General features: G+C 45.1%; 1 long non-coding RNA gene across 1 annotated transcript; it reads right to left on the bottom strand.

The window, feature by feature from the left end:
- Positions 1–338: 338 nt before the first annotated feature.
- Positions 339–10,680, bottom strand: LOC145717784 (uncharacterized). The gene is made up of 3 exons (XR_014141198.1): positions 10,491–10,680; positions 5,477–5,584; positions 339–1,122 (listed from the first exon to the last, which is right to left on the bottom strand). It is a non-coding gene; the product is annotated as an uncharacterized LOC145717784 (long non-coding RNA).
- Between the last annotated feature and the right edge of the window lie 4,000 nt (positions 10,681–14,680).

Below are 14,680 nucleotides of genomic sequence, written 5' to 3'. Positions count from 1 at the left end.
CTCTTTAAGTGTAAAGCCAGCTAGTGACTGGTCAAGGGATAGACAGAGGCAGAAACCTTTCCTTTAATGAATTTACAGTCTGTCAGGTCCCTCTACCCACCAGGAAATAACACCTCCGCACTAATTCCACCAACAGAGGTTATTTCATGTTAAGCATTATCCTTTCCAGACGTTCTCTTTTTTCCATGTAAACTCCCTAGCAAAGGGGTAACAGTTTGGTCCCTGACCCCTCCGTGTTTCTTTTCTTTTTTTTTTTTTTTAATTTATTTATTTGACAGAGAAAGAGACAGTGAGAGAGGGAACACAAGCAGGGGGGGTGGGAGAGGGAGAAGCAGGCTTCCTGTGGAGCAGGGAGCCCGATGCGGGGCTCGATCCCAGGACCCTGGGATCATGACCTGAGTCGAAGGCAGACGCTTAACGACTGAGCCACCCAGGCGCACCCCCCTCCGTGTTTCTATCCTCTCTGAGTTCTTCCAGGCCAAAGACCTTACCTGTACCACTCTTCCCAGCATCCCCATGGCTCCTAGCCCACTACCGGGCAGAGAAGGAGCTTGCTACAAGTTTGCCAAATCGAATCAAGGAAGCACGGGGGCCCCAACTGGACTCCCCCACACACACCCATGCAGACCACCAATCCTCTTATCGTGCCTGGCTCAAAGTCCCCAGTCCCAGCCTCTGGTCAAGGCTGCTCGCTCGGGGACGTTGGAAAGGATAAAATGGGGCGGGGGGGATGCTTCTCCAGCCACATTCACCTGGCACTGCCGCCCCGGGGGGTTTTGTGAACGAGCTCCAGGAATGTATGGGGCCTCCCATTCCCCACATCCTCCTCTTCAGCCTTGCCACTTTCTTAAATAAATTGGCACTGACCCTGATGACAGACTTGATCATTTCCTTTTGCTTCGTGATTGTGTTAAGTGACTGCCAAAGGCCTGTTCCTGAACAGTCAGCACATTCCTCGGGACAGCGAGTGGGAGCCCATCTGCTTCCTTTCCTTTATTGTGCTATTTTAGCTTCAATTTCCCATTTGGACAGGAGCGTCTTCCAGCCGGGGGTGGGGAAGGGGAGAGGGTGGGGAGGAGTGCCACAGCTTTCCTTCATTTTTTCATTCATCTTCCGGTTTCTCTGGAAATAAATCAACAATAATCATCCTACGTGCCAGGCACTACTCTAAGCTCTCTACACGTGTTCACACGCTTAATCCTGATAACACCACAGTGAAGAAGGTACAACTATGATCTCCATTTCTCATGTGGGGAAACTGAGGCACGGAGAGACAAAATGCCCTGCCCAAGGTCGCACAATATGTGCTAGAGCTGGGATTGAGCCCAGGTAGGTCTGGCTCTGGAGGCTGGGCTCTTCCCCATTGGCTCTACCACCTTGCAGGGCTTGGATCCTTGAGGCTCTCGACCTGGGCCCAGGGATATCTGAGGCCATGGCCTCTTGCCCTCTTCACTGTCAGCAGGACCTAAGGTCACGTGCATTAAAAATGGAATTCCTTGCATAGCACAAGGTGTACCCCACCCCTTGCCAATGACCCACTCATCTAGTATCTAAACTCCCAGATCCTAGGCCAACAGGAGAATGTGGACTCTACCCTAGGGTGAGTTGCACGGGGCTGATGTAATAGTGCAAAATGGCGTTGGGAATCTAGTACTCACTGTGTGCTCTTCTCTTCAGACATCACCTCAACGTCCCACAGGAACCCTCAAGCAGGTTTCAGGGAGGAACTGAGGCTCACAGAGCTCCCAGGCAACCACAGACCTACCACTTGCGCACTTCATCGCTATGTTAGATATTAAATAAGTAAGTCGCATTCACTGAGTGTCAGGTGGTACCTAAACATCCTCTTGCATTGATTCATTCAATCTTCACAAGAACCCTATGAAGTGGGTACAATGATTACCCCTATTTCCCTATTTCACAGATGAGGAAGCTGAGGCATGGAGAGGTCAAATAACTGGCCCAAGGTCACACAGTCAGGAAGTGGTAGATCTGGGATTTGAACCCAGACTGTTAACTTACACTATTGGACCCCTGATGTATGGTCTTAACCACTACACTAAGCTACCTCCTGGCATTGAGGCCACCTCAGGGCCCTTGAGGGGTCATGTTACCATAACCCCCTCCACCTCTTCTTCTCCATCTCTCCCTGTTATCCCAGGTATATTTCCAAATAACCATAACTGGAGGCTCTGGAGTCAGACAATCTGGGGTTCAAATTGCAGCTCTGCAATTCACTAGCCCTGTGACCTCTCTTTTTTTCTGTGCCTCAGTTTCCTGACCTGTAACACAGGGATAATAATGGTAATGACCTCATAGGGTGGTTGCAAGCCTTTAGGTCAAATAGGGTAGATTCTCCCAGCCCCACCACCACCTCTTCTTCTCTAGGCCAGCTTCAGTGTCCTGCGGAGGGAAGTGGTGCTTCACGCCCTTGCACTTATCAGTCTCACCCTCCGTGTCGTCTCTTCCTGTCCCAAATGAAAGACAGCCTTCAGTTACAGATTCCCTAGGCTTTTCAAAACTTGTGATTACAGTTCCTCCCAGGAGATCAGAGAAACCCATTTCCCTAGCAGTCTAAGCAGGAATTCTATTGTCGTTTGGTAACTCAAACATGGCCAAGGTGGCCCAGCCCATCTCCTTTCCTCCCTGCCCTTAGTATAAGGAAAGAAGAGACACTTCACTGAAACATACTCACCCGCATGTCATGGCCAGAGTCTCCCAGAGAGAAATTCACAGCAAAGAAAGACATCCCTTTCAGCTATCTATTCGGAATCCGAGAATGCCTTGCTACACCAGTGGCTCTGGAAGCGAGCTTCTCCTTCTTGCCTTCTTTACAGAAAGTGTAGAAGTACTGGGTGGGGAATATGAATGGCCCAGTATCTTTCCCCACCTTCCTCAATGTCTTTGTCCTATAATTCTAGTCTTCTCTAGTTGTCTAGTGTCTCGTGTCTTTAGCTCAGTGGGTAGAGCACAGGGCTACCTATAAGCAGTCAAGACAGTCAGGATTAGAAACGGAAAGCCCCTTCACTTAGTTCTTCATTCCCAATCGGAGCCCTGACCCTGGTCTCTGACTGTCCTTAATCTTTTTCACGGGCTGAGTATACGATTGCAGGATGAGGCAACTCAAACCTAGAGAGATAAAGCAACTTGGGCTGCATCACACAGAAGCAGTCCTCCAGTCCAGCCATATCCCGACCATGAACCTTCAGCCCATGTTTTTTAGCCACAGAGGACAGACTGCAAGCATGTGGATGTAAAGTGCAAAGGGATCCCTAAGTCTAAGGTTCCAACTCAAGGACAGGTGAGTGGACAGCACATTTTTATCTCCGAGGGAGAGTCCACTGCTCCAGTCTTCCTAGAGTGCTGGGGATGTTAAAAAGAATTCTTGCCTAGGGAGAATGATTTGAATGATGAAAGAAATCAATAAATTGTTATTGAATGTAGTCCAATCTCACTTACTCAAACTAATGGAGGTAACCCTTCAAATTAGTGAGCCATTTGTATTGTAGGTTACTTGTAAAGAAATGAAGTTTTATTGCTTTGAATAATTCACAGTTACTCCAAGTAGGCTAACAAATTGTAGCCTAATCAAGACTTGCCTTAATGAAAGAAAAAAAAAAAAAAGAATCCCCAGCATCAATCAGTTGTATGCAAATGGTGCTTCCAAAGGAGTGATAAGATTTGTTGCCTAGAGTATGGAAATACAGTGCATGGAGTCCATTTATTCAGATGGCTCTTTCTGCCAAGAGTGGGCAAAGTAGGGCCGGGTAGGGCCCAAGACTACTCATGGTACTCACGGAGTATCTTCTAAATGAGTTTTTACTGAAAAAGGAAATGATCGGAGAGTGACCTTAGATGCAGCAGGTGCAATCTGTCTACTGATGGAATAAAAGATGGTTTTGGAATACTGTCACTTCCTTTCATTTTTTTTTCCCTAAGAAGACATTAGACCAAAGAAAAGAAAAGTTACCAAGGCAAGTCTAGTACCTCAGTGTTTTGTTAAAACCCGGAACAAACATTAAGGGGGAAAAAATCTGAAGGTCGCGGAAGGGAAATAAACAAGAAGAGTAAGTAAAGCATGAATCATCCGTTACCACCTGATGGCTCCTTAAAAATAAAAATACAACCTTGGAAGGAAATAGAGCCCATGCCACAGTTTGGCATTTTGCTAGAGGACCTGGCACAGACTGTGTGCTCTTTTATTTCACAGAAGGAAGTGGCCTTTGGCTTCTGACTTGGATTTTGCCTTTTTCCTCAAGGCCTCACAGAGCTCACTTCACTCTTGGACGCTCGGACGGAAGATAGAAGAAGGGCATTTTATGTGCATGTGTTTAATTACTTTCGCCTCGTTTCCCAAAAGCTTGGAAGTGGCTTACAACAATAAAAAATGATAAAATAGAAACAGAGAGTCATGACCAGGAGAAATATCAATAGAACCTTTAAAAATCAAGTGTGAAAAAACCTCAAAGGCCATATAGAGGTGAACTATGGGGATCTAAACAAAGCAAAGCAAAACAACCCAAAAAACAAAAGCAGAATTGAGATTCAACCTAGCTCAGTCCAATGGACCATCTCCTGAAAGAACACAGGCTCCCCAGATGGACCTATTTATAAGTGTGATCTTGGGCCAGATATCTAACTTCTCTGAGCCGCAGTTCCTCATCTGAATGATGGACCGAATAATAGATATTATCTATTCCGGAGAGTGTTACGAGGATTCCATGTCTGTAAACCATTGATCCCCACTATCTGGCAGAGATAGTAATGGTAGTAAAAGGTAGATATGAGAATCGAGACGAAGACAACTTCATTATGTGATACAAAGCATTTGCCCATGATGGTATCTTGTTTGACCCTCACACCAGCCAGGATTTGGGCCCACGGTTATAGGGAAGGAAGAGTGGAGGAAGGGGGCAGTCTTTACTGGAAAGCTTCCAGCAGGAGGTGGTATTCTAGTTGGATCTTCTGAAGGACAGGTAGGACTTGAGGAGATGGAACTGAAGTACAGATTAAGAATGAGACGGCAGTGTATAGGAAGAGTAGGAAGACCCTCCCTACTAGAGCAGAGGGACAGGTAGGAAATAAGGATAGGGAGGGGAAGATACGGCAGGATGGGCTCATGGAATTGCTTGGCTCTAGCCAGATGGTGAAGGAATTTGGGGCGCATTTGACAGGAAATGGAGAGTCATTGAAGGATTCTGAGCAGGTTGAGCAGGGGAAGGATGTAACATGTTGAAAGGGATGTTTTCAAAGGTGGAGTCAGTGTGCTGCTGTCTGCTATGTGCAGGCTGGGGTGGGGGGTTGGGAGGAGGCAGAGACTGGCAGACCAGCTGCAGTGACCCAAGGAAGGGACAGATGGTGAGAGCGCGAGCTAAAGCAACAGGGATGGAGAAGACAGGAGATTGCACGAAGGAACACCTGAGAGGCAATGATTTGCAATTGATGCACTTTCCTTCTAGACTCAAACTGTGCATACCTTGTTCATCCTTGCATCCACCAGGATTTAGCATAGTGTTTGACACATAGTAGGTGCTCAGGGAGTGCTGAATGAATGTATTCACACATGCCTCCATGCAGACAAACACTGCATAAGAATAAGAATGGTTGCTCGGTCAACAATAAGCAATAGTACAAGAAAAACAAAATAGAGGACTGCCCCTGAAATCTCATTGCCTTAACTTTCTTTCACTGTCCCTGGACCTACACTGACAGTCTGGGGTAGGAAGGCAGCCCAGAAAAGAGCCAGAGCAGGCTGGGAAAGATGACCCCTAAAGCAGAACACAGATAGGCATGAATGCTCTGTAGGAAGCTCATCCCCCGGATAGTTCACACAATACAGGAACACCCCAAAGCAGGTAAATTATGGATGAGAGGAGGTTTTTTTCAAATGGGGATATTTACCTTACAAGAGAATTAACTGAGAGAATCCATTTGAAGTAGCAAACTGCCTTGCTTTTATATATAATTTGGGACCAGGATTTGACCTACTGAAACTGTGTTTCCATCCAACATAAAGTACAGTAGTGATTTTAAAAAAACAAAAACAACCTGATTTGGGAGTCCAGAGACCTAATCTTGGGTCTAGGCTAGTAGCAGAGGGTACGGCTGGGTTTACATCCTCATGCACCTTGGACAAGTGGCTTAGCCTTTCTGAGCTGCCGTTTCCTCATTTGTAAAATGTGTTGATACAACATCCGATTCTGCCCCATAAGGTTATTGTGAGGACTAAGTGGGGGTAATGTATGTAATGTGTTCAGCAGTACCCATAAGGTTTCGGTAAGTGCTAACTTTTACTTTGAATCCTAACTATATGCCTTAGGCAAGTCATTTCTCCTCCCCTGGGCCTTGGATTCCTCCTGAGCCTGAGGCTTTTTTCATTCGGACCTTAGGGACATATTCCTTACCTGTATCACAAATTCATCATCTAACACACATAAGGGTACCCACCCTCTAGGGTCCCCAGTTGATAACTCTGCCCTTAGAAGGACCATTGGGACTCCAAGAAAAGTGAGAAGGCCCAAACACATACAAGACTAGGATAGATGTATTTTCTTTAATATACTTTGTAAATATCGCAACTCAGTCAGCTATCACCCCTAAATTCTAGCCCCACCCCTTCTGCCCCTCCCAAGCCGCCCTACTTCCTTAATCATCTTCATCCCAGACCCCAAGGGAGAGGAAGCCGAAGAGTACTCCTCTGCTCTGGACAGCTTCCCTAGCCCACCCTGCATTTGGAATTAGGACCCCAAGTTCTTCCTTTAGGTTTCTCTTCCCCACCCCCAGCCCCACGCCAACCCAGGGAACTGCAATCACATCAACCTCTGCTGCCCTCTGCTGTCTGGATCCAGATGTGCTGGCTCCAGTTAGGTTAAGTCGGCATCCATGCACCTACCAGTTTCTCCAGCCCCTATCTGCCTCCCTGACCTTAGGGATAAAAGGCGGTGTCTTCTGCACCACCCACACTCTGCCCTAATCAACACAAATACACACACAGTCGTCCCTATTCAGACCCAACATATAAAAGCCACAGCTAGTGTGGTCTGTGAGTGTGGAGCTGTCGTCTTCAGCAAAGAAGGTGAGCTGCTAGAGCCAGCCAGATTCTAAGTCTCCTTCTTAAACATTCCCCAACCATTTATTGAGCATTTGCTGTGTGCAGGGCGCTATGCTAAGTGTTGCACGTGCATTATCTTACTGAATCCTGGCAACGGCCTTGCAAGTAGGGAAAATTATTATTATCCCCATCTTACAGATGAACTGAGACTCAGAGAAGTGAATGTCTTGCTTAAGGTCACAAAGCTAGTGAGTGGCAGAGATGTGGCAGTTGTCACAGATGCTGGTTGGTTTGTCTGCCTCCGTTCTCCTGTTACAAAACTAGCCCCTGCACCATGGCCAGTGGTGAAGACGTAGACTCTGGAGCTAGAGGGATCTGGCTGGCTCGAGCAGCTCACCTTCTTCAGCGAAGCCGACAGCTCCACACTCATGGACCACACCAGCTGTGCTTCGGTATGGTGAGTCTGAATGGGAAAGACTGCGTGTGCACTTGTGTTGATTAGGGGGAGCATGCAGGTGTGGAAGACACCCACAATGACCTTTAGATGTACTTACGAGGTGGATATGACAAAATATATCGATCAATTGCAAGTGAAGACAGGAGAGAGGGAAGGGTCTGAAATAACTCTCAGGATTCTGGCTCAGACAACTGGGTGGATAGGGATGCCCATCATTGAGATAGGAACAGTGGAGATGATTGGATGAGGAACGTGATAGGCTGCGGGAGAAATGAAGAGATCCGTTTTGGCCATGGTGCGCGTGAGATATCCAGGTGGAGGTAGTCAGTGGGCGTTTGGTTTTACAAGTCGAGAGCTCAGGAAAGAGGTCTGGGTTGGCATCACCTTGTAGATGGGAGATTTTCCAGGGAGAGTGAGATGCAACAGGAAAAAAAGAGGGCCGAGGTAAAAGCATCCACATTTGAGGGGAAGGTAGAATAAAAGGAGTGTAGGTAGGGGACTAAGAAGCAGCGCCATGGATAGAGGAAGAAAACCAGGAAAAACTGTGAAGGAAGTCAGTGAAAGAGAAAGTTTCAAGGAGGGAACAGTCCTACCAGATCATCTACCACAGAGAGGTCAGTGTACTCAAAATGGTCCTTTAGATTTTGTCATTAGAAGACGGTTCTGTTTATCTATTGCTATATAAAAAAAAAAAGTCACCTTAAAACCTAGTGGCTTCAAACAACAAAAATCTGTGTATTATTCTATTATCTCTCATGGTTTTTATGGGTTAGGAATTTGGGGGACTAGACAGTCTGGCTCAGGGTCTCTCACACAGTTGTGAGAGTGGCCCGAGCTGGAACACTATGGGGAGGGAGGTGGCTGGAGCAGCTGGAAGCTGCCTGAGCATCAATCTCTCTCTCTCTCTCTCTCCAGATGGTCTCAGGGCCTCTCCAAAATGCCTCCAGAATGGGCTACTTTGAGCTTCCTCATAGCCTAGAGGTCTCAGGGTAGGTTTCCATACACCAACAACAAGCAAGCCACAAAGAACTTAAGAAAACAATTTCATTTATAATAGCATGAGAAGAAGATCTCTATCAATAAATATATAAACAAGGAAGTGAAATTCTTATATACTGAAAAGTACAAAACATCGCGTACCAAAACAAATGAAAGAAGGCCTTGGAAAGACATCCTTTGCTCATGGACTGGAAGACTTAATATTGTGAAGATGGTAGTATTGCCCAAAGTGAGCTAAAAATTCAATGCAATCCCTATCAAAATTCCAATGGCCTTTTTGTGCAGAAAAGGAAGCTGCGCATCTAATTCATGTGAAATTACAAGGGGGTTTGATGGCCCAAACAATCTTGAAAAAGAAGAATAATGCTGTAGGACTCACACTTTCTGGTTTCAAAGCTTACCACAAAGCTACAGTAACCAAAACAGTATGGTACTGGAATAAAGACAGACAGAAAAGCCAATGGAATAGAACAGAGTCCAGAAATAAATACTAACACTTATGGCCAATTGATTTCTGACAAGGGTGCTCAGGTCATTATACAAAAATTAACTCAAAATGAGCCAATGACCTAAATATAAGAGAAAAAAATTATAAAACCCTTAGAAGAAAGCATGGAGGTAAATCTTTATGACCTTGGATTTGGCAAAGGGTTCTTGGATATGACACCAAAAGCCAAGCAACAAAAGAACAAAAAATAGATAAACTGGATTTCATCAAAATGATAAACTTTTGTTCATCAAAGGGCATTATCAAGAAAGTGAAAAGATAACCTACAGAATGGGAAAAGATATTTGAAAACCATGTCTCCGATAAGGGCCTAGTGTCCAGGATATATAAATAACTCTCACAAATCAAACCAATTTTAAAACGGGCAAGGGACTTGAATAAACATTTCTCCAAAGAAGATATCCAAATGGTGAAAAAGGGCATGAAAAGATGCTCAGCATTATTAATCCTTAGGAAAACTCAAATCATAACCATGAGATACCACTTCATACCTATTAGTATGGCTATCGTTTTAAAAAAAAAAAAAGGAAAAGAACAAGCATTAGCAAGGGCATGGAGAAATTGAAGCCCTTGTACATTGCTGGGAGGAATTTAAAATGGTGTGGAAAATAGTTCAGTGATTCTTCAAAAAGTTAAACATAGAATTACCCTATGACCCAGCAATTCCACGTCTAGGTATATACTCCAAAGAATTGAAAACAGATGTTAAAACAAAAACTCATACATGAATGTTCATAGCAGCACTCTTCACAATGGCCAAAAGGTGGAAACAGCCCAAATTTCCATCAGTGGATGAATGGGTGAACAAATTGTGATATATCCATACAACGGCATATGATTTCAGCCATAAAAAGAATGAAGTACTGAAACATGGGTGAACCTTGAAGACATTATGCCAAGTGAAAGAAGCCAGAAAGGAAAGGTCACATAGTGTATGATTCCACGTATTCGGAAATGTCCAGAATAGGTAATTCTACAGAGACAGAAGGTAGATTAGTTGCTGCCAGGGGCAGGGAGAAGGGGGAGGAAATGAGTACGGGGTTTCATTGTGGAGTGATGGAAATGTTTTGGAACTACACAGGGGTGGTAATTGCACAACACTGTGAATATATTAAATGTCACTGAATTGTTCACTTTAAAATGGCTGATTTTATGTTATGTAAATTTCACCTCTTTTTTTTTTTTTAAGAAAAAGGAGTATTTTGGCAAGCAAGGCAGGAGCCGTACCGACTTTTCTGATCTAGCCTCAGAAGCCACATGGTGTCACTTTCACAATACGTTATTGGTCAAAACAGTCACAAAAATCCACCCAGCTTCAAAGGGAGAAGACATAGTCCCCCACTCCCAAGGGGAGAACACCTCAAAGGTCATTGCTGACTCTAACAAGAGCACCTGTGGTGGAGTCATAGGGGCTGAAATCAGGCCACGGTGGGTGAGGGTGAGGGTGGAAAACTTGACAGAAAGGCATAAAATACTTGAATCAATGAAGAGACATGGTATGTTCCAGAATAAGAAGGCCCAGTCTTAGAAAGATAGACATTCTCTCCAGATTAATTCATACATTTAATACAATCTCAACTTGAATCAATAACAGAATTTTGTTGGGCTTGAGGAGCTGATCTTGAGATCACCTAAAGAAAAAACTGCAATTATGACAAAGTAATATTTGGGTTTTTGTTTGTTTGTTTTGGGTTTAGGTTTTTTTTTTTTTGACCATTTGTTTATTTCTAAAACGTGACTAGAGGACTTTTTTTTCTTTTTTAAAGAGAGAGAGCGGGGAGGGGCAGAGGGAGAGGGAGAGAGAGAGAATCTTTAAGCAGGCTCCATGGAGCCCAAGGTGGGGCTCGATCTCAAAACCAAGAGTTTGATGCTCACCCGGCTGAGCCACCCAGGCGCCCTGACAAAGAAGTACTTCTAAAGGGGGAGGAAGGCTTGTACTAGCAGCTCTCAAAACAAAACATAGACTATATTAATTAAAACAGTGGGATGTTGGCACAAATCAATCCATTGGACAAAATAGAGTCTAGTACAGCCCCGTGAAGGCATATTGTAAATCGGTGAGAAAGCTGTACTAGTAAATAAGTGATGTTGGGATGATTAATTGTCCAAATTAGAAAAAGAAACCCCAAATCACGTTGGACCTGTACCTCTTACCATATCCAAATATGAATTCTAGATGAAATAATGAGCTAAATACACATGCACTCTCTCTCTTTCTCTCTCTCTCTCTCTCACACACACACACACACGCACACAAATAAAAAACTCTATAAGAAAATGTGGGATAATATTTCCTTTTCAAGTAGATCACAAATCCTAGAAATCATAAAATAATACCTTGATAGATTTTTTTTTTACTACATAAAAAACTATGTCTTTAAAAGACAAAGCTAAAAGGGAGAAAATATTTGTGGCATATGAATATTTGTAATATGTCAAACGTATAATGGAGAAATATGTAAAATATATGAAGATCTTTTTAAACCAATAAGAAAGACAAACAACCCAACAAGAAAATGGGCTAAGGAAAGGAACAGGTATTCAGAGATGTAAAAATAAAAGACAAATAAAACATACAGCAACATAGTCAACCTTTAGTAGCAATAGGGTAAATACAAATAAAACAACAAGAAACCAATTTTCACCCATCAAGTTGAAAAAAATCTTTTAAAATTGATGACATCCGTGTTGATTAGGTTGTGGAAACAGTTATTTTCATACCCTGTTGGTATGAATGTGACCTGGCATAGCTTTTCTTGGATGGCAGTTTGATAGAATCTACTGACATGAGAAATGCATACTTCCTACTTCTAGATGTGGCTCCTAGAGAAATCTTTCTACGTGTGCAAAGATTTTCAGTGCACTTGTTTGAAATAATGCAAAGTCAGAAACAACTAGAAGATCCATCAGTCATGGAATGCAGGCAGGTTAGGGGTCTGAGGACCACGGTAAAAGTCTGGAATTGCCTACGAGGGCAGCAGGAAAGGGAGCTGACCCAGGACAAGTAAAAGGATTGCCGGGTAGCATCAAGAGGCCTGCTGACATGGGGCACCATGAATCTGGAGTGACTCCAACCCACAGAGGTGTGATATTTTCTCCTATGAAGAAGACAAATAGTTCAAATGCCCTGGGGTTTATTCATTCATTCAACAAATATTTACAAGTGCCTACTAAGTGCCAGGCAGTGTTTCTAGGCTCTGGGATACAGCAGTGAACAAAATAAACAGTCCCTACTTTCATGGAGCTTGCATACTAGTGAGAGAGAAATAGGCAAACAGATAATAATATATTGTCAGGTAAATGCTCTGAAGGTAAATAAAGCAGAATAAGAAGATAAAGAATGACAGAGGCACTGTTCAAATAAGATCAGGGAAGGTCTTTCCGTAGAGGTAACATTTGAATAGAGGTCTGAAGGAAGTAAAGTGAGCCATGTTGATATCTGGAAAAAGAGCATTCCTATTAGTGGGAACAGTGTGTGCAAAGGCCTTGGGGTAGGAGTGTGGTTTACTTGAAGATGGAGATTGGCAGGATGGATGTAGTGGAAGGACAGAGGTACAGAAAAGTTAAATGTGCTAATTAAAGGGAAGTTGGAGTGATGGATTATGTTACCTGGACCAAATAGGGAGGGAAGTGAGACTGGGGATGCTGATAAATGGATAGGAAGAGCGTAAGGTAAGTGACAGGAAATTTTGGTGAGGTAAAAAAAGCAGGTCTGATAGGAGTAAGGAAGAGAGGACTATTGACAGAAGGATAAGAGAAGGTGGCCAGAGAATGGGAAGCTGGAGTTCACTGTATCAGAGAATGGTAATCCCAAGCAATGACAAGGCTCAAGATGCTGCTTTTGGTGTGGGAGGTTGAGGAGAAGTGGAGGAGAAAGGCTTTGAATTGAGGGGCTTGAACTTGAAGAACCAGGACATCAGGTAGATTGTTGAAAGGAAACTTGATGTCACGCAGGGTAACAGCAGACGTGAGGGGAAGAGGCAGCCATGAGCCACGATCCTCTCCACAACTGAGGAAGTGTTGGGAGGCAGATGGTGGGATCTGTGACAAAGGCAGTAAGAGGACTGATAGGGAAATTCAACCTAGCAAGGGGGTCAGGGCAAGCTTCCCAGATGAAGTGACACTTGAGGTGAGACTTGAAGGAGAAGGAGTTCACGGGGCAAGAGAGGAAGGAAGGGAATTCCAGGTGGAGAAAAAAGAACAAGCAAAGGCCCTGTGGCTAGATGGGGCATGATGAATATTCGAGACTGACGGAAGGGCAGTGTGGTTGACATGGGCCCAGTGAGGAGAGAGGCATAAGCTGACAGAGAAGTAAAAAGGGATCAGGCTACCAAAGACAGATGGTTGGGACAGTGCCCAAGGACCACCAAATAGAGGCTTACGTGGAATTGACTGGAACCTTGGTGAGCCACGGTGGTACTCTAACCACACGTAGTGCAAGGCCTCTGAGGAGGCAGCATAGGTTTGCACCATGACTAACTGAGCTTAGCGCTCAGCCAGGGCTCAGGATCTGACCCACTCTGTGCCCACAGAACCAAACCAAACTAACTGGCTCACAAGGGGCTCCAGCCAGGCGCACTGTGCCTCGCTAACAAAGTTCCTGGACCATAACCACCACCTTATTCCATGAGGAGAAGGAGCCTCCTGCTGGAAGGGAGCTGCCCACTGCATCCTCTAATCACGGCAAAGGGAAGCCCAACCCTCGCTCTGAGGGGATAAACCTCCTTCCTGCTGCCTGGTCGGCTGGGGGGTGAGGTTCTGGGTCTCATCACGGCAAAGACCAGCTTCTATGAAACTGACTCATGCCTCCACCCCCTGTGACCGCCCCTATATTTATACACATGCGCCCGCACACACCCTCCCCGGGGCAGAGTCCAGAAGATGGGGGAGGGGTGCCTGCTTGGTTTATTTGCTTCCAGGGTTGACACTTCAACCCAGCTGATCTTTGCTATATTAACTGCCATTTCAGCAGTGCTGGATGCCAGGGGCAGAGAGGTCAAGGTACAGACGACACCCGTTTTCGCTGTAGTTACCTATTTGACTTCACCCACCCTCATACCGCATTGACTCTTTATGGCAAGCATGTTCTGAGATCTTCACAAACATGAACTCATTTAGTCCTCATCATCTTGCTAAGAAATTAGTCCTAGGGACGCCTGGGTGGCTCAGTTGGTTAAGCGACTGCCTTCGTCTCAGGTCATGATCCCAGGGTCCTGGGATCGAGCCCTGCATCGGGCTCCCCCTGCCCTGCAGGGAGCCTGCTTCTCCCTCTCCCTCTGCCTGCCACTCCCCCGGCTTGTGCTCTCTCTCTCTCTCTGTCAAATAAATAAATAAAGTCTTAAAAAAAAAAAAAAAAGAACTTAGTCCTAGTATTACCGCATTTCACAGGTGAGGAAACTGTGGGCTCAAAGAAGCGAAGTCACTTGCCTGAGACCACGAAGCCAGTGGGTGACAGAGCTGGGACTGAAACCCCGGCAGTCTGGCTCCACTGGGGAAGGCAGCGCTGTCCGACCTAAAAGGCTGTCTTCGGGGTCCCTCCTCGGCATGGCCCCATCAAGTCCACCTGCTCGACCTTCAGGATGGCTATCACAGTGCACAAGGGGCTATAGGGCGTCTGGGGGGACATTTCCCCTGTCCTCTGGTCTCTGGGAATCATGTCGTTCCC

This window comes from Leptonychotes weddellii, chromosome X (genome assembly GCF_054177405.1).
Source record: "Leptonychotes weddellii isolate Sample4059 chromosome X, ASM5417740v2, whole genome shotgun sequence".
In the NCBI taxonomy this organism is placed as follows: Eukaryota; Metazoa; Chordata; class Mammalia; order Carnivora; family Phocidae; genus Leptonychotes; species Leptonychotes weddellii.
Note: the sequence above shows the minus strand (reverse complement) of the source record. Positions and strands in the feature narration are given on the sequence as shown.